This window comes from Castor canadensis, chromosome 1, assembly GCF_047511655.1.
Source record: "Castor canadensis chromosome 1, mCasCan1.hap1v2, whole genome shotgun sequence".
In the NCBI taxonomy this organism is placed as follows: Eukaryota; Metazoa; Chordata; class Mammalia; order Rodentia; family Castoridae; genus Castor; species Castor canadensis.
The window spans coordinates 176,822,817-176,841,652 of NC_133386.1; the positions used below are offsets into that span (position 1 = coordinate 176,822,817).

Genomic DNA, 18,836 nt, shown 5'->3' on the forward strand with positions numbered 1-18,836 from the left:
ATTGTGTAAACCACAGAGTATTATTCAAATTTAGTGATGCTGATGATATAGCTGACTAGGAATGAACTTATCACCTAAAGCAGAAGTGTATGCATACACACACACACACACACATATCCATAGACCTAAAACACATACACAGAGCCCCAAGAAACAGAGCGCTCTCGAGACAAATGGACTTTAAGACACATTATATATTTCTAAGTCAGTACCAAAAGACTGCATTTTTATCTTGATAGGGGTGGAAAGGTCAAGTATTGATTCAAGTTTCCAAGAGAAGGCAAAAAAAAATTAAAAAGGCTTTCTGAAAGTAATTACTACATTTTGCTTTCATTCATTGTTTCTGTGTGAAGCAGAAATGATTTGAAAACAACAGATTGGCAAAGATCAGATGGCCTTGCTGGTTATCTGTGATCCTAAGATTGATGTTACTTGTTCCTTTCACCATTAATACAAAGTAAGAGAGGTCAAAGTAAAGCAATCAAAAGCTTTATGTATTCCATACTGAATTAAATGACATGTATTACATTTATTCACCTAAGTAACACATTTTGTTAAAGTACTTTATATAGAAGTATCACCATAGAAAACATCAATACTTCCTTTTTGAGAAATAGGAGACATTAGACTCATCTTCCCAGGTGTGAAGTCTCTCCCCACTACTAAGAGATGTGTTTACAAACACAGATTAATGATGTCTAGATGAAGTCTTAGATATTTGTGACACTGAATAAAAACAAATTTGAGGTCATAAGAAATTTTCCCCTATCCCAAAACTGTTATCCCACTTGGAAATTAGAGTAATTCCTAAATTCATTATGCTTACAGAAGCATTCTGTGTTTGTTTACAAAATTGTCAAATAGTTGGTCGATTTTTAACTTTTCTTCTATGTTCAGATATCTAAGGCTAATTCTGGACAAGGAAATTTAGTAAGGGCTGTAAAAGAGTATGAGTCTCTGGAATATGACTTTTACAATGGCATTATTAGGAAACAGTATGTATACCATGACAATATAAAAATTGATCTCCTTTCATTTGTTAGTTTACTTGGTTTATGGCCAAATACCAAGCAAAGAAGTGGGTAATACACTGAGATAATATAGAGGTAGACCTTGTTTTGAGTTCCAGATGTGACACTTTCTAGCTGAGGGAGCTGAGATGTGTTACTCAGTCTCAGTAAATCTCAGTTATCTTTCCATAAAATGAGAGTAACAATAGCTACCAAAAGCAATGCTGTGGTGACTAAATGAGAAAATCAATGTAGATGATGATTAAACTTTTCTTCAAAGGACAAGGATGAGTATGGTTTGTTCTTATAAGGGAAGTGGAGGAAATGCATGAGTTTTGGCTACATTCATTTTAGTCCTCAATATGTAGTTCACTCATGGCCTTGGGTCTAAATCCTGTCTGACATAAATGATCTGCTGATTTCCAGTGAGCCAGCTAAACTCTCTACTTTAGAGTTCTCTTTGGAGCCCTATTTAAGCTCCAAATTCTGGGTCTCAGTTTTTTCAATGAAAAAATGGCATAAGAATGAGACACTCTATCATGTTGATTCAAGAATTAAATGAGATAGTTGCAAAGTACATATAATATTATATAATTGTTTTGAGGTACCCATTATATTGTAAAGAGTTTACTCCCACTGCATAACTTTTCATTTATTTATTTATTTATTTTTTGTCTTACCTATCTTCATACCTCCCTTGTATGCTCTTGCTTTGTCATGTGATCAAAGTCCAATAATAATAATAATAATAATTCCTACTGAAATGTTGACAGGGCAGATAAAATGCAATGTGGATAGTCATTTACATTTTAGTTAAGTGGATGTTTGAAAACAGATTTTAATGGAAGAAAGAGAAGAGAGAATAGCGCATTTAAGGTCTGAATGAAACATGATAATGTGGAGGGAGTGGAATGGAAAGTTGAGCAAGAAGGTTTGAATAATTTGCTGTTCATTTCCGTATTTCTCTGCACATGGTCCATTTTACTTATTGCCCAGGCTATGAAAGAAAGGAAATCACAGATGAATGTTTCAAAATTTTATTATGATTGTGATGTATCATTTCTAGATTTGGTGGTATAACTCTCTTTTTAAAAAAAGGTAAAGTATCACACAATAAACTTTTTGAATTCTATAACATATATATATGTGTGTGTGTGTGTGTGTGTACTTGTGCATGGATGCATGTGGCTTTATCATTTTTGTTATCGTTTAGCAACAAATTTAGTCAACTTTTTGTCACAATAATGAAACACCTGTGATAATTAGCTTACACAGAGAAAAGGTTTAGTTTGGCTTACAGTTTTGGAGGTTCCAGTCTATGATCAACTGGCCTCATAGTTGTGAACCTGTGGTACCTCTTTCTCAACATAGTGAAGGTATAAATACGAACTCTCATATATGTCTGTACTGCTACTCAGGATTCATGAAGTTTACCTAGACCCTTTTTACAATCTCTGAGAGAGATTTTCAAAAATAATTATTTGGAAGAATTTGTTCAATCTAATAATGGCTAACCCAATAATGTTTAGGCAAAGGAGGACACAGGTCAATGAGCCTGTTCTCTGGCTATGTGACTTTGAGTAGACTCATGGCCTTTCTGAACCCCAACCTCCTTGGTTATAAAGTAGGAAGAGTGGAATCTGTCCTATGCATGTCACTGAATTATTTTAGCCTTAGATTCAGAAGTATTGAAGAACTCCTTGTCACCTAAATGTAAGATTTGGGTGAATCCTCATTTATACTCAAGTCATTTGTCTATCAATCTCACTTATATAGGAGATGGCTAAATTTTTACAGGAAGCTAAAAATATCTTATGGAAGGCAAATTTGACATATCATTGATATATCAAATTCATATATTTTATTTCTAGAAAAGCTGCAAAGACTCTTCTTCAAAGTCCACTTATTAATTCCTTAAGCACAATTCTAATATTTTTGAATACAGGGTTTCCTAGTAACACCACTGCCTGCTTCAGCTTTTAGATATATTCCTCTTCAAGTTGTGTGGATTATTTTGGATCTACTCACACTTTCTAGAGAGCTGGATGTAACAATAGGAATTTGATAGCAAAGATTTCCTAGTGTTTAGAGACATGGTATAATCTGTGATTATGGTAGAGAACAGTCCATTTTATGGTAGAAAGATACAAGTTTCAGAATATCATGATCCTGAGTTCAAAAGATAAGAATGCCACTAAAGCTGAGAGTCACAATGAAGAGGTTTCATAATCTTTGAATCTCCATATTCTATTCTAGGGACTGGAAGTTGTGATAACAGTGCCAAAGGGTTGTGAGAAGTGGGAGGAAGAAAGGATGTAGAAGGGATCATGGTAGCATGCATGTTCCCTTCACTTCCTTCACTGTCCTATACCTGGCCAAAAATCAGGACCCTGTTCTCTGCAAACTTCCACGTACCTCTCACACAGTTATGGAAAAGGGCTGACTCTTAAGAAATTATATGAACATAGGAATGAAAAAATGAGTAGATGGATTGATAGATCCATGAATAGTAGAAAACCTTATAGATCAATTCATTCATTAGCTATGCAACTACAGCTCCTGAATCCTGACAAATCAAGAAGATACCATACTTTATCAGATCTTCTCTTACTGAATACTAACAATGTAATATTCATGATAGCAGGTGTACAATCTTTCTTATCTTCATAGTCAGGATCTTAATTTAGTAAGCACAAAGATAGCAGGCTGAGAAATGTTCTTCTAGGTACTTTGCCAGAAGGTAGGTAGTTATTTTCTTTAGACTAGTGCTTTAGCTTTGGCCACAATTATTCATTCTTTTTTGCAAGGAGAAATCCATTTGTCTTGAGGAGACAGATGTATCAAGCTATCTGGTACTTCTGCCAATCACCTCCTGCCAAAGTCTTGATGTTTTATTTCATTAGTGCAGGCACTTTCCATTAATTTGGAAACTGTTTAAGAGTGTTAGTTCCAAAGGACATTGTTTTTTGGCTCTTGTATTTTAATACATTACTGAAATAACTTGTCTCCTTGCCAAGAAAGAAGCCATGGCCACCCAACTTTAATCAGCTTTTGACAATATGATTCTAATTCTTGGCCCACTAATATGTTCATTATGTTCTATCTGGAATTGATAGAAACAAATCAGAAGAATTCTACTCTCTGAGTAGAAAAGAATAAACAAGCACATTATGAAAAATTTCTCCCTTTCTCTCTCTATACCATTTCTACTTTTCTTCTTGATTTCCTCCTTCCATTCTTCCTTCCATAAAAATAAGAAAATAAGCATATTTACTACTGTCCAAGAATAAAAATATCAGAGTATTTAATATATGTCAAGAGTAACAGATATTATTTATGCATAATATACATATATATATTTATTCCCATCTTTCTAATTCATAAGTAAACCCCAGTTTTATTCAAGCATCTCTTGTCTCCAATGTGGTCACATCTTTGGAGAAGACTCTTGATGCAGCTTCCAACAGTGAAGCCTGACTCGTCTAAGACAATTGTAGTTGCCTCACCTCCTTTTCTGGATATCTGTTTGGGCATAAAATTCTAGACAACACAACATAAAAGAACGTTTTTTAGGGATTTCTGAGAAATTTTCCCTTACTCTAAAAGACTTATGGGAGATACAGAGCCTTGTTAAGTGAACTACATTGGAATATGGCTCCTACAAGTAACACAATCTCTTGTGAACATGGGGTTAGTTTGCATGAGATAAGTAAAAAAGGATAATAGTAGAGAAACATAATAAAAAGGTGCTTGTCCTTGATGCTGCTGTTGAAGTAGTGAGATAAGCCAGAATCACTCTTCCTCTGAATGTCTTGTTCTATGTGAAAACAAATTTTCTTACTTTTTAAAAGCCAAAAGAGATACCTATCACTAAACACGACCAGAGGCTCTGGGTGGAACATTCAGAGTACATGGTTCTATAATATAATTATCTCCTTGAACCTTCTAGAATTACAAAGTAAATTAAATACCTTAGCAATGTGCCTATCTCTTAAAATAGCAAAATTGAGCACAATGCTTTATTCTCACCATACTCTCCAGTATCTAGATGGAGCTTTTGTCCCTACATGCAATCGCAGTCAGGAAACATTTCATATGGATGCATCCTGCTCTCTGGTTTGTGACCTTGGATATGGACCCAACATAAAGGATCAAGTACTTGTATGAATTTGCATCAGCTATGGATGGGAGTTTGGGAAATAAAAATATCCACCTGAAAAGTAATTTCTATCTAGACTCTCAAATTCCTCCAACTCCTATTGGTTCTCAATTTTCCCAGTATACATTTGGAGTAATATTTGAACTATTAATTTTAATATTATTTAAATGTATATTAAAATAACATGTATAATTTCTTTCATATGTGTGAGTCTTTTCTCACTGACCTAATTTCAGATCCATAGAAGCAATGCTTTAATCTTATTGTATTATGGCAAGCTCTGGCAAAATGATACCTGTAGAGAAAATATTCAGTCATACTTTGTGACCAATCAACTCACAGTGCAAATACAGATAATAGCACAACTCTGACCATGTTTTTCATTCTACCCCAAGTTTTTAATCTTTTCTTTCATTAAGCCAACAATTGCATCTGAATCTAACCTAAATCTTTTCTGAATAGGAGTTGTGAAGAATTGTGAAAGCTTCAAACTCTTCTTCACTTCTTTATCTTCTGTCCAGATCACACCTAGGTAGATGAAGCAAAAACCAGGAAGGAAGAGTTCATTTGCAGCAGTAGAATTTTTCTCTGTCACCCAAACATCTACAAACTAAAATATCATCAAAAGGAATAACAAAATTATTGTCCACGTCCATACAAATATGATGGTAAAGAAAATGAAGACAAATACCAAAAATATGTCAGATGCGTATTGTGTGTCAGGTAACATATCCATTAATTTCTGAAATCTTTATAACAGCTTTCAAAATTGAATCCAAATACTATCCACATTTTCAGATAAGATAACCAAGACAGGAAGTGCACTGACTTGTTCAAGAACTCATAATTTATGGTGGAAATTTGGAGCGAGAACTCAGGGAAAGCTGCTGCTTCTGATCATATGCTCTAAAATATTAACCTGCAAAAGTGTTCTATTCTCCAAGAAGATGAGAGAACTACAGAAATAAAAGGAATAGCTGTCCACGTACCTTTTCTGAGAAAAGACGGGGATGAGCATCAGAGAATATCATTTGTATAACCAAATAACCAACTGAAAATAATATTCAGGACTAGAACCATTCAATAATACTAACCTTTGACCTTTATCCTCTTCCCCACATAGTATTATTTTTAAAATTAATCCTCCCACTTTCCAAGAGAAAAGTAAAAGAAATGTCAAATGCTTGGGATATACACAATGATTCACAAAACATAAGAGGAAACAATTATTTTTAAAATATGTAGTAAACTTGAAAAAGACAAACACTGACTGTTCCTGGCAAAAGAAAACACAAATCAAAATTACCAAGATTTTTTTCTCTTTCTCATAATAAAGTACCCCAAAACTACTTAGATGAGAATTATGTTTTATCAGGAAAAAAGACCATTGATTGTTTTTGATGATTTTCTCATACAGAAGAGGGACAGCAAATATGTATGAATTTATAGGAAGATTATGGAAAGCATTTTGATCTTGTCTAATCAACAGTTAGCAATGCTCTGAATCTTGGTGATAAAAGTGAGTTTCAGAAGTTATGAGACATTGAAAGGGAATAATACAAGTAGTCAGATTAGGGATGGACTGCTTTCCTCCAATGCTTCTCACAGGGGAGTCTCTGTTCTTTCTCCTGTTTTCCTTTCCCTGCCTAATAAAACTCTGTGGCTTTGCCCAGCAAAACAAACAAACAAGAAGTCAGATTATCAGATTCAATTATAGGAAACATATCCTGAAAACAGATCCCACTTAATAGCACTGGGAACAAAAATTCCATGCAGTGATAAAGCTGAAAAAAGGGTTGCTTTCATCTAGAGTTTGTAATCCCTACCATTATAACCCATGGATTAAGCCACCCCAATACACAGCAGAAGAAAAATGATCAAAATCTTGTGCAACTCCATTGATACAGTAGGATTTTTAACAAACACCGATGGATCGACAAGACCTTATTCATGCAGTAGTAAATATAGCATTAGGATATGAGTTAGAGAGAAAGTAGTGATTCAGTATATGAGTTATGTATAAGATTGTCTGAATGTCACACTGTTATAGAAACTGGGAGAAATGATTTTTATACAACAGTGTTACTGAATAGCTTATAGAAATGAAGATAAAACTGATAATTTTTTTGGAGGTTAAATAAGATAATATGTGAATTAAAGAATGCTATATTTGATATAATATAAGAACTTTTGTAAATGTTACAATGTACTACCATTTAGCACAACAATTTAAAAAAAAAAGTAAAAAGAAAGTAAAAAGAAGTTAGTATGTCACCAGTTATGGTATGTTTCTCTATATGCATTCTCTACCTCTTCCTTTTGATACTTCCCAAGCAGGGTTGCTGTGATGCTCAACTTCAGGAGTGACCATTCACATGGTAACAGATAAACAGGAGTCCTAGTAATCACTTAATGTGTGATCACATGCTCCACATTTTAGCAGAGAATATGTGCTCCCATATAGAGACTAGACCCTATCTCCCAGTACAAGGAAGGCTGTTCGTATGATGAAATTCCAGATGACAGAGTGTGAGCACAAATGAACTGTGTTGCTTCAAGGTCAGATTCTTTAACAGAGGCTCTTCATCCTAAGAACATTTGTAAATGTTCTTACAAAAGAACATGGTTTTAGAGCGCCAACATTACACAGATGAATATCAAACCAATCAGAATGACATAAAAGAAACGTGGGTCCTTAGAAGACTATGTGAGAAAGCTCACCCAGCCTCATGAAATGTGAGTGACCAAATCAATAAGTGAAAGAGTTAGTATTTGAAAAGGGAAACCACTATATGCTGGCATATATCACATTCTCTCCTTTCTAGGAGGGAACCTGCCTCCAGTGCACAGAAACAGAAAAAAACAGTTACTTGCTAGAAGTTTGCTGTTGATTGCCAAAATCTTAAAATTTCTTACACAAGGTATTTTTTCCTGCATCTCCCAATTTTGAAAACAATTCTCAATTCAAAATCATGATTTTTTTTAAATTGGTTTTCAAGTAGCTTGGTGAAAACTTTAAATTCTTTGACACTTATACTTTTGACTCACTCATTTTAGTCACTCCATAAATACACAGTGCAGTGAGAAAAATGAGAGCAAAAAAAGAACTACCCACATATTCTTAAGTTGAATTTTTAAACTATTCAATATAAAGGACTTGCATCCTTTAAGCCATAAAAGTTTTTTTTTTAATGTGCTGATGTATATATCTAGGCTGTCTTTGAAGAGCCAAGTCTGCAACCAGATTTGGATAGGAATTCCTATACTATCATTCTTTTTATCCACTCAGCACTTACCCTGGGCAAAGCTGCCAGGAAGAGGAATATTTAATCCTCAGGATAAATTGTGCTTGATATTTTGGTGCCTGTCTTCATTCTTCATCAAATCCCTGTGTAGGAATGGAGACACTTCCCACATCTTTTTCCAGATATTCAGTAGCTGCTGTTTGCCCATTTCTTTGGAATTTCACAGATTTATGACATACATAGACCATCTATTTCTACATATATGGCATGACTAATAGGCTACTTCAGGGAAATAGAGAAACACATTGTTTAGAGTTGCTTTACGACCCTGAATTAAATAGTAGAAGGTCAGGGTCCCATGCCACACATTTGAAAGGGCGGTCCAAGTGTTTTTTTGTTCTACTGGAAAGTTTGTTGCTCTGAAGCAAGGAACTTTAAATAAAGCCTTCTCTTATCCTCCCTCCATCTCTAGCACGATTAATGCGTCCTCTTTCCATTTTCCCATAGTACTTTGTGCAAAATTCTATCAACATTTCTCCCATTGTGCTATAAATATCTGCTCCCATGTCTTTTTCCCTGAGTAGGCTCTATAGTTCTGTCTTTCATTATCCTCTTGGCAAGACTGACCTCATTACTTTGCCCTCTTGCTTTGCCTCGTGTATTTCATGTTGGTACTTTCCAGTGTCATTTTATTACTGCAGCTGTTGAAGCAATTTAAATGTGCTTTGAGAAATGCATAGTGTTGAGAAACTTTTTCAACACGAGCATCACAGTTTTAAACATTTTAAAAGGGCTTTAATTTTGCACTGCTTTCTAAATCCTCACTATCCTAAACGTTCTGTTATCTCCTTTACAACCCCGAAGGGTCTCAAATTAAAAACTACACTTCAAATGAAGTTACAACCGATGAGGAAGAATGGATTGTTCACTTTTCTGGGGGATAGACAGAACAGGTATTGAATATTTCTGTAAAACTCAAGTCCTAACAGCACTAATGGTGTCATTTGGCACTAATGCATTGTCAGGAATTAAAGTCTTAAAAGTAGAATTAGGAGCAGGAAAAAAACGTATCAATAAAATTCAGCTCTGGCAGACAAGTATGTGGTTTGCATTTGATGGAAGGATTATATGCGTACATAAATAAATCATTAAAATCCCCCTGCCAGGAGTCTGCTCATCAGAGTGATTTGAGTTGCTGCGGGGGCAACAGCAAATCTAAACATAATTTGTTTGTTTGTAGGCTGAGAAGGAAGAGTTTGACAGATTTTAAGCATATACACATAGTGCGTTTTTACATTTATAGAATGGATAATACAACATTTCAGTAAAAAAATATGAAGCACATTTTACAATGTGTCTTTGTTAAAAAAGAAAAAGAAGAAGAAAAATAATTAAACTGCTGCTGTGAAGTTCTATTCCTGCAGTTCCCAAGGCAGCATCGAAATTGTTTGGCAAGTCTATCATGTAAAACTGAAGATAGTTTCCTCCAAGTAATAAGAGTGGGAAAGGAGGAGTACAGATATACTAAATCCTCTGTGTGGGTATTTTATGAAAGCCTTACAATTTGTCTAAGGCAGGTTTGTTTATTAACTGCATTTATAGATGGAAAAATGGACTAAGAAATGATTGCTATCTTACCTGATGGAAAATAGTTTATCAATAACAGTGATGATATTCAGCCTGAGATGGCTTTGGTTTAATATCCATGTTCTTCCCATTGTCTTATACTGCTTGTTATAAAATTCAATTTCAGAATTTGGATTTCAAAGCCTGATTTGCTATTTAACACACATTCTCTCTCCTCTCTCTCTCTCTCTCTCTCTCTCTCTCTCTCTCTCTCTCTCTCTCACACACACACACATTTGCATCTCTCTCATTTGCATATCTCTCTCTATCTTTTCTTCTCTCTATCAATATCCAGTTTATGATTTACCTTCACCTCAAAACCTTCCCTTTGATCTTCAATAGTATGTGCTGCTTCTATCATACAATTTCACTTTGAAGAATACACTGTCATTGATGAAGATGAGGGTGGGGAATAAATAAAACTAATTCTTGGAACTAGTTTTTTGTTTTTAGAATAAAATATTTTTAACCCAAGAAATATGTTGAATTTCATTAATAACATCAGTTGTGTACATGATCTTTGTTGCTAATGAGGGTTTAATGAAAACTTGTCAATTTACTAAGTTGTAATTAAATTACTCTATGATATTAGTAGTTCTTCATTTTACACATTAGCTAGGGTTTCATGAAATTGAATACAATTATATTTTTATGAAGCATGTGTTTAAGTGATGTGTATGGGATCTTGTGGTGGCCTTTTTGGGTGCAAAACTAGCAATAGTACCTTTGGTATGTGCAAATCTGAATTTTCAATTATTAGGTTTGCTTCAAATAAGGGCAGACCTGGGAACTTGAAAAGTACATAGGGAAATACAGACTGAAGTTCAATGAAAATAGTATTAGGTTTACACACTACAAAATGTGATAGATGCACTGCTTTCCACAAGAACATATTTAACTTTTTGCAATTATTGGCTTTCTGCTTCATAAACTCCCTTCTTCAAATCTTTGTTGCTTTCCCTGCTTTTCTTCCCTTTGAAAATGAAATTACATATGGACAGTAAGTCAATGGGAGGAAGGAAAAATTCAATCTTTTACAAAAATGGCACACAGTTTCCTAGTCAGTAAAACACCCTGTAACCCTTGTTGCAACTCTGATTTTCCCCAGATTACAGTAAAGTGGGAGAATGTCTTTCTGAGAATGAGGTGCAGTCTTTACTTGAAGCCCCCACCTGCCAAATGGTAAGGTATTTAAACACAAGCTCTGCCTTCTATGTAGTTACCAACTTATCAAATTCCCTAGTATGCAGTTTTTTAGAATGAGAAACTAATACTACTAACTATTACAGCTGAAAATGTTTCAGAGTGAGTTACAAGAAGGTCAAAAGATCACATTGTACCACAGATCTTCAATTCAAAAATACTTGAACATATGATACATCCTAAATTGAATACAAAAAAAACTCTTGTGATTCTGAGTTTATATCAGGAAATTGATGCATATGATTTAGAGCTTCCTGCTTATATGACTTCATCAATAGAGCCCAAAAATTCATCATGAAATGTATTATATATTTAACAGAAGACAGTATTGCGAGATATTGAAAATATAAATTGCTAGAAGTAGAGCTTTTAACACATGTCATTTTGGACCCATCTGGAGAGTCAATATTTAAGTCCATGATCCTCAACACAGGCTGTACATACTTCAGGTTCACTTGTGGAGCTTTTGACAACATACTCATATGTAGACTTCCCCCTGGAGAGTCTGAATCAGCAGGTGGCTCCCAAATTGATAATTTTAATTTTCTCCAGGAAGTCTTGATGCATAGCCAGGAATGAGAATCACAGGTTTAAAGTTGCCAGGTAGAATCACTTAAGAATTTTGAGTTTTGAAGCCTGTTGTTTCACTTCTGTTTAAAGCTAATATGAATTTTGTACTTTTCAGTTTTCACTTTCTAAAGGAAGCTAATATTTGTACTTAAAGTCTCTATGTTTTAGAAGAACCTTACTTCCAGAACTCAAATAGGATTGTTTTGAATTTATTTAAAATCTATAGCTATCTTAGAGATTTTTCAGAGTCTCAGCCTCGCAGTATACACCTCATGGTACAAAAGTGAGAAGGAATAGGCTAGGCATGGTGTCAAACATCTATAATCCCAGCTATCTGGGAAGCAGAGGCAGGAGGATCAGGAGTTCAAAGTCATCCAAGGTAAAGGTGAAACCCTATCTCAAAAACAAAAGGGCTAGAGGACATAGCTCAGGACATAACTCTTATCACTTGTTGCAAGGTTTAATCCCCAGAACCACAAAAATAAATAAATAAATAAATAAATAAGAAGAGGTAACAGTGGAAATGAGAGTCAACATCAATTTGATTTTAGCATAACAATGTTCCACCAGAAAGAATATGTTGACAGGAAATATAATGAAAAATTGTCATAGTTAATATTTGTTGCATTCTTACTATGGCCTAATGAGGTGCATAAAACTCATTTATCTAACAATAGGATAAAGCCAATGTTATCATTCCTATTTACCAAGCTGTTATGCTTATTTACCATTATCCCCAGTTATGAAGAGGGAGGCAATAGTTGAGAAATTTAAGCCTTAAGAAGGCTGTGATGACAGCATACAATTATGGCTAGATTCAAGTTCCTTTTCACTTCAGATGTGCTCTTCATTGCCCTACTGTACCATTCCAAACTGAAAATCACCACTACATCACAGCAACAAAAAGAAAATGAACAAAATTCCACCTTTTTTTCTTTGTGTCACCCATGGTTTCATAACATACAGGAAATAATAATTTTGTATGAGTCATAAGATAGTGATATATAATCTTGGTTTTGTGTATGTGAATGTAAATTGCTTATTCCTATCTCTCTTCAATAGAAAATGGTCCCTAGATAGAAGATTTAGGGACTCAGGTGGGAGTATAAACAATCCTTATATTTGAGGTAGATATTGGAATGCTGTGGCTCATAAATTTCATTTTAGAACTTGGAATTCCTTCCTGGAATCTATTTCAACTCCAAGAAGTTCTGGATGAAAGGAGATTTGATTACCCAGGAAATGTGAAATGACCCACGTGTGGGGCTTCCAAGGTTAATCCAAGACTGCTTCTAAAGGAGTAATTCTTGTGTCCTTCACTTCCCATTTGGGTGGACGATCAAGTTGCTTGTTTATGTTTGCCTGGAGGTCATGAGAAGAGGGTCAATTTCTATAGATCTGAATATAAATCATTTCTTCTGTTATTATAGCCACAGCTTGCCAATCCAATAAAGGGAAGCATTGTACAATCCTTGTAATAATTTGTTATAAGAAAATACCAAAGTCTGAGAAGCTTAAGTAATCGAAATTTGCTTTCTCACAGTTCTAGAGCATAGACAGTTAAGATGAAGATGTTGGCAGGTTTGGTTTATTTCTGAGGCCTCTCTCTTTTGCTTAAACATGGCCACCTTCTCACTGATTTCTCACATAGTATTCTCTTAATGCATGTACCTGTCTGTGACCAAATTCCCCTCCCCACAACCTCACCCAGCTTTTTTTTTTTTTTTTGTGCTACTGAGGTTTGAACTCAGGGCCTACACCTTGAGCCATTCCACTAGCCCTTTATGTGAAGGGTTTTACTGAGCTAGGGTTTCACGAACTATTTGCTTGGGCTGGCTTTGAACTTTGATACTCCTGATCTCTGCCTCTTCCTCCTGAGTAGCTAAGATTACAGGTGTGAGCCACCAGCATCCAGCTCTGCTTTTGATAATGGTATCAGTCTTTCTGAATTAGGATCTACATTAAATACCTTATTTTAATTTAGTTGTCTCCTTTAAAATATTATCTGCAAATATGGCAACACTGAGAGATACCAACAGAAGGGTAAGGAACTCTTCATATGAACTGTGTGGCACACAATTTATAATTTACTCTCTCTCTCTCTCTCTCTCTCTCTCAGCCAAGTGACTCTCAAAATGAGGCAGAGGTGCAGGCAATAGAAGCTGGCTGGAATTGACGTCTTCACCGTTGTTCTTTGCACAGTTGATTGGAAGCTGAGAATTCAATGAACAAAGATTTCTACTACCCCTGGGTCTGCAGCTGCAGCCAGCCAGATCATTTTTCATGGCAGAAGGAAGTTGAGGGTCATCAAGCTTATCTGGTGCTTTTGCTCACAGTAGTGTTTACAAACAATCTGCCTAAGTCTGCTCTAATGCCTTTTCAAATTCTCCTTCCTCAAGAAGACGGCTGATAGGGAAAAGTTTGACACACTGACATAAGAGTACCTGCCATAAACCAGGGGTTGCCACAGGAATTGCCTTTTAAAAATCGTAAGAGAATCTCATATCTTAAAGAGCTGAACGAGCTTTTGGCACCCCAAAATAATTTTCATAACATCTCCACCCTCAATTACCTGGACATATAACTAAGGAAAGACAGCTAGCCTCTTCTGTAGACTTAGCCCCCAGGACACCTTTTCCTCCTAGCAGGCCATGAACCCAAGACCCTCATACTAAGTTATCCAGCTCCCCTCCTTTAGCATTTGCGTCCATCCTTTCAACAACTCTGACTGAGGGAGAGATGCAGTTAAATTCAGCCATCACAGAACACCAAGGTGAGAAATGAAAGTTAAATTTTGTACCTTTCTAAACGTTAAAACTGGATGTAACAGGGAAGATTTCACAACCAGCACAATTTGACAGTGGCTAGCATACTACATAGCAAACATTTAATAACTTAGGCTGAACCGAATTATGTCAAACATGCTAAGATCCCAGTCTGGCTGAAATACCCTCAATGAATGTTAGGTTTGGAAATTTTTCATGTCATGGAAAGTCACTAAAGTAGCACTTATGCTCACCCCAAATGTCTTCACTGGGATATGGCATCCTAGTTCTTCACTGCCATCAGCTATAGGTGTAGAACCCCCATTTGTGAAGGTGGGTGAGGGCACATGAATATATCTTGGGGAAAGACTCTTTTGTGGCTAACATAATAATGACAGAGATATATTCAGTGGACTTCAATGGGTTCATTTCATAACCACATTCTAGATCCAGGGGACTATTTGGTAACATTTTATTCTATCACATCCCATGATTTGACAAAATAAGAATGAGTAACAGTGAGTAAGCAACTTGCATCATCTACCATTCATTCCATTAATTTCAATCAGACTAGCTTTTAGTCCTGTTCCAAAAAGTTCTTATATTCAAATTCAGTGCTGTACAATATCATGAAAATCCATGGCAAGATACATGGATGCATGTCTGTACATTACAATAAACACTTTTCAAATTAAAAAGAAATTAAACATGGATGTACTTAGGAATTTCAGAAGGATAAGAGTTTTTCATTGACTAGAAATTGCATGAGAAAATAGAACCAATAATGGGAAAACCTTTTGAGATTTTCATGAGAAAAGAGTTATTTAGTGGTGAACATTTTTCTTCAATGGCCTAAAAGAATTAAACGCATTCACAAGCCATGGAATATTATGAGTTGGAACCTCTATACTCAAGAAAAAAGAGAAAATGGATGTCTGAGAACATAATGGACCCAAATATCCCATGATGCACCCTCATCTAAATGTCCAATGCAAAAACTGAAGCTTATGAAAGATATGATAAGGTTACCATGAGCTCTGTCTTTATAGATACTTCAAGTAAACCAGTTCCATGAATCACCCGTTCTTTAACCAAGATCTATAGAAAAGATTCTATGAACTGTCTGAAATAATTGAAAAATTACTTGTGTGGAGGAAGAACAGTAAAAGTCGCATAGTTTTTATTATATGTTTATTTATGTAAGATTACAAAAGAAAGAAAAATTGACTCAAGGGCAGTTCAACTTAGTACATTAAAAATAGAATAAAATATTTGCTAGTAAGAAATCATAATTTTGATAAGCCATCTTTTTTTTGTTCAAAGTCTCACTAAATGATTATGGAGAAAAGTGAATCATATCTTAAAAGTATTAATTAAATGATCTGGTGCATGAACAGAGCATAAAACTATGATTCATTTTCTTTTTCTGTCCCCGCAAAGATTATTTGCTTTAACAGGGGGAAAAAGATTCTTGGATGATAATTTATCTTTCAAAAGTGGTTCTGAGTATGAGAATTGAAATTCTTTGACTCAAAATTGACATTTGTTTATCCTAGCTCTCTTCCTTGTTGAGACACAAATAGTACTTTGGGGAATATACCCATTTCCTTTAAAATCACTATTATGCAGTGGTATCAAACCTGTCTAAGTACCAAGATTTATTTTATGGAAATATGTTTTATTTTAATCGGCTATTATAATCCAATTGAAGAAAGATGTTATGAGCTAAAATTTAACAACAAATAAATTCTCAACTTTCAAGCAATCTAAACATTACAGGACATTTTTCCTAATTTGTTAATCTGGCTATAATATTTTTAAGAAACAGTGGAAACAATGTTGTCTAGCTTTTCAAGAAAGATTTTGAGACATTTTCTTGTACAAATTATTGAGTAAATGAAAATTATATTACACTTAATGGCAACTATAAGGATATCTCTTTTTATAATCAAAATAAGTCCTACTTATACATTTGTGATAAAACTCTTTATTACTTTCTTATCATCCACATTCTATTTACACTTCAATGACAGTACCATAGCTTATACAGGACAATATTGGAAGCAGAATCCAGAACTCAATCTGCTGTCTATCAAAGAATGTATCATATCTCTGCATATACATATACACATATATATTACATATATATATATAAAGAGAGATATGGATGTGCATATGTAGATAGACATATACATTTTGTATATATTGGTATATATCTATGTATATACTTGCATATACCTACACAAATTTTAAATATTTTTGAGAAATGGTTCAAATTTTAATGTGAAATGTTAGAAAATCTTGAATGTATATTTTTATACTGTGAGTTTGAAAGAATTTGACAATTTCCAGTTAAATTTTATCCAGCTAAGACAAAGCAAAATTAACTTAGGTTTTTCTCTCTCTCTCTCTGTCTCTCTCTCTTCAAAATAAATTTACCAATATAAAGAGTAGACCTACTTATTAATTTGGGAATAATAAGTAACTATAAACTGCTAACTTGGTTGAAATTAGATAATTCCTTGAGTCATACCTACTTAGTCATATTTTATAAGTATGATTAACAATTCAAGAGTGAATCTGAAAACACAAATTTATCAAATGAGTTTAATGACACTATCAGAAACAATAATTCAAAACACAGTGATATGAATTTTTACAAAGGAAAAGTTTACTTAAATTTGTATTGTATAATTTTTGGATAAATTAGATTTTGCTTTAAACAAATTCCAAACTTAAAGTATTCCATTTCATTTATTTTTTATTTCAATACAGATTAACTATTATGTATCAAAGAGGTATGAGAAAAATATGTTTAGCTTCCTACATAAGGAGAGCTCAGAATCAAGGAGGGAAAAAGATAATGAATATATGTAATTGCTGAATGTATGATAAGTGTCATGGTAGGGTGTATTCTAAGTGCTTCATGAGAATGACAGAAGCAATTATTAATGTTGCACTTGAAAGATAAGGTTAATTTATCCCATTGATCAGTATACACAATTCAATAAATAGAACAAATAAAAACTATCTTAATGCAAGGCCACTTAATTCTGTACTCTAAACAGTAGCACAAAGTACACAATGTATAGAAAAATCATACATTTAATACACTTTTCTTTTAAGTCAGTTACTTTACATTAGAAACTGAACTGCTTGTGTGGGCTTTAGAAAAGACGTTTTAGAATGACCTCTATCCTATTATAAACCATTTTCCGCTCTTTTTTTTTTTTTGGTACTGGGGCTTGAACTCAGGGCCACTCCACTAGCCCTATTTGTGAAGTATTTTTTGAGATACAGTCTCTTGGAACAATTTCCCCTGGCTGGTTTTGAACTTTGATCCTCCTGATCTCTGCCTCTTGAGTGTCTAGGATTACAGGCATGAGCCACCAGCACCTGGCCTTCCACTCTTTTTACCACAAAATGTATTTTATGAGATAGATACTATTCTTTGGAACATGAAAGTAGACATACCCCCAAATAAATGACCCCAAATTTTAAACACATGGCCACCATCTCTGTCATTCACTTGTGATTTTCATTTGCTAAAGCAAAGAAAAACATAACAATATGTGATTTTTGAAAGCAAAAATAAAATTAGGTTTTCTGGCATTGCTTTTCCTGAAAATTAGTTTATGTCTCTTATGTGGGGTTTAGAACCCTGACAGCTTTTTGTCTAAGTTCTTTCTGATGCAAATGAGGAGAACATTTATTTTGGGTGTGTAGGCTATTTTTTCCATGAGGTGTGGGGAGGGGAGAAGAGGAACTATGGGGACATCTGACATTAAAAGCCTTATCACTTTCATGTTCCCTTGCATTCAAAGCGAATTCTCCAGGTGTATTAAAAGTAAAAGTGGAATTGTGGTCAGGAAGCTGGGGAAGGAGAAGAACAAGAAATGATTGTTTCCATGGTCACAAAGGATACAATTCCTATTACATGCACTTCTGCCATTTGGCTATGTCCCAGATGCATGAATACTTCTGAGAAACAGCGAGATAGATACATAGTGTGGGAATTCAAAAGAGCTTTCGGGGAGGGAAAGATTCCCGTCAAGCCTCTGGACACATCCAGGGCTTCCTTTTTAATGAGTTAGCATAAGCATCAAACCAAGTGCTGAATCAAAGAATTCACCTACTTACTTTTGTAGTTAATTAGTAAAAGCAAGTCTGACACTAAGTGGCTACCCTGCAGAATAGCCACACATACACACACAAAAAAAGGGCAACTGTAATAGGGAAACGGACTTGATGAGGCATA

General features: G+C 34.6%; 1 protein-coding gene and 1 long non-coding RNA gene across 16 annotated transcripts in view; one reads left to right on the forward strand and one right to left on the reverse strand.

Moving 5' to 3' along the window:
* LOC141411824 (uncharacterized) overlaps positions 1-16,842 on the forward strand; it is a 72,438-nt gene extending 55,596 nt beyond the window's left edge. Inside the window, exons 2-3 of the long non-coding RNA XR_012436670.1 lie at positions 11,149-11,222; positions 13,933-16,842. This is a non-coding gene — a long non-coding RNA (uncharacterized lncRNA). The remainder of the gene's footprint in view (positions 1-11,148; positions 11,223-13,932) is intronic.
* The window catches only part of Lrrc4c (leucine rich repeat containing 4C), a 1,195,224-nt gene that overhangs the window by 128,890 nt on the left and 1,047,498 nt on the right, over positions 1-18,836 (reverse strand). The gene's annotated exons all lie outside the window — the stretch shown is intronic.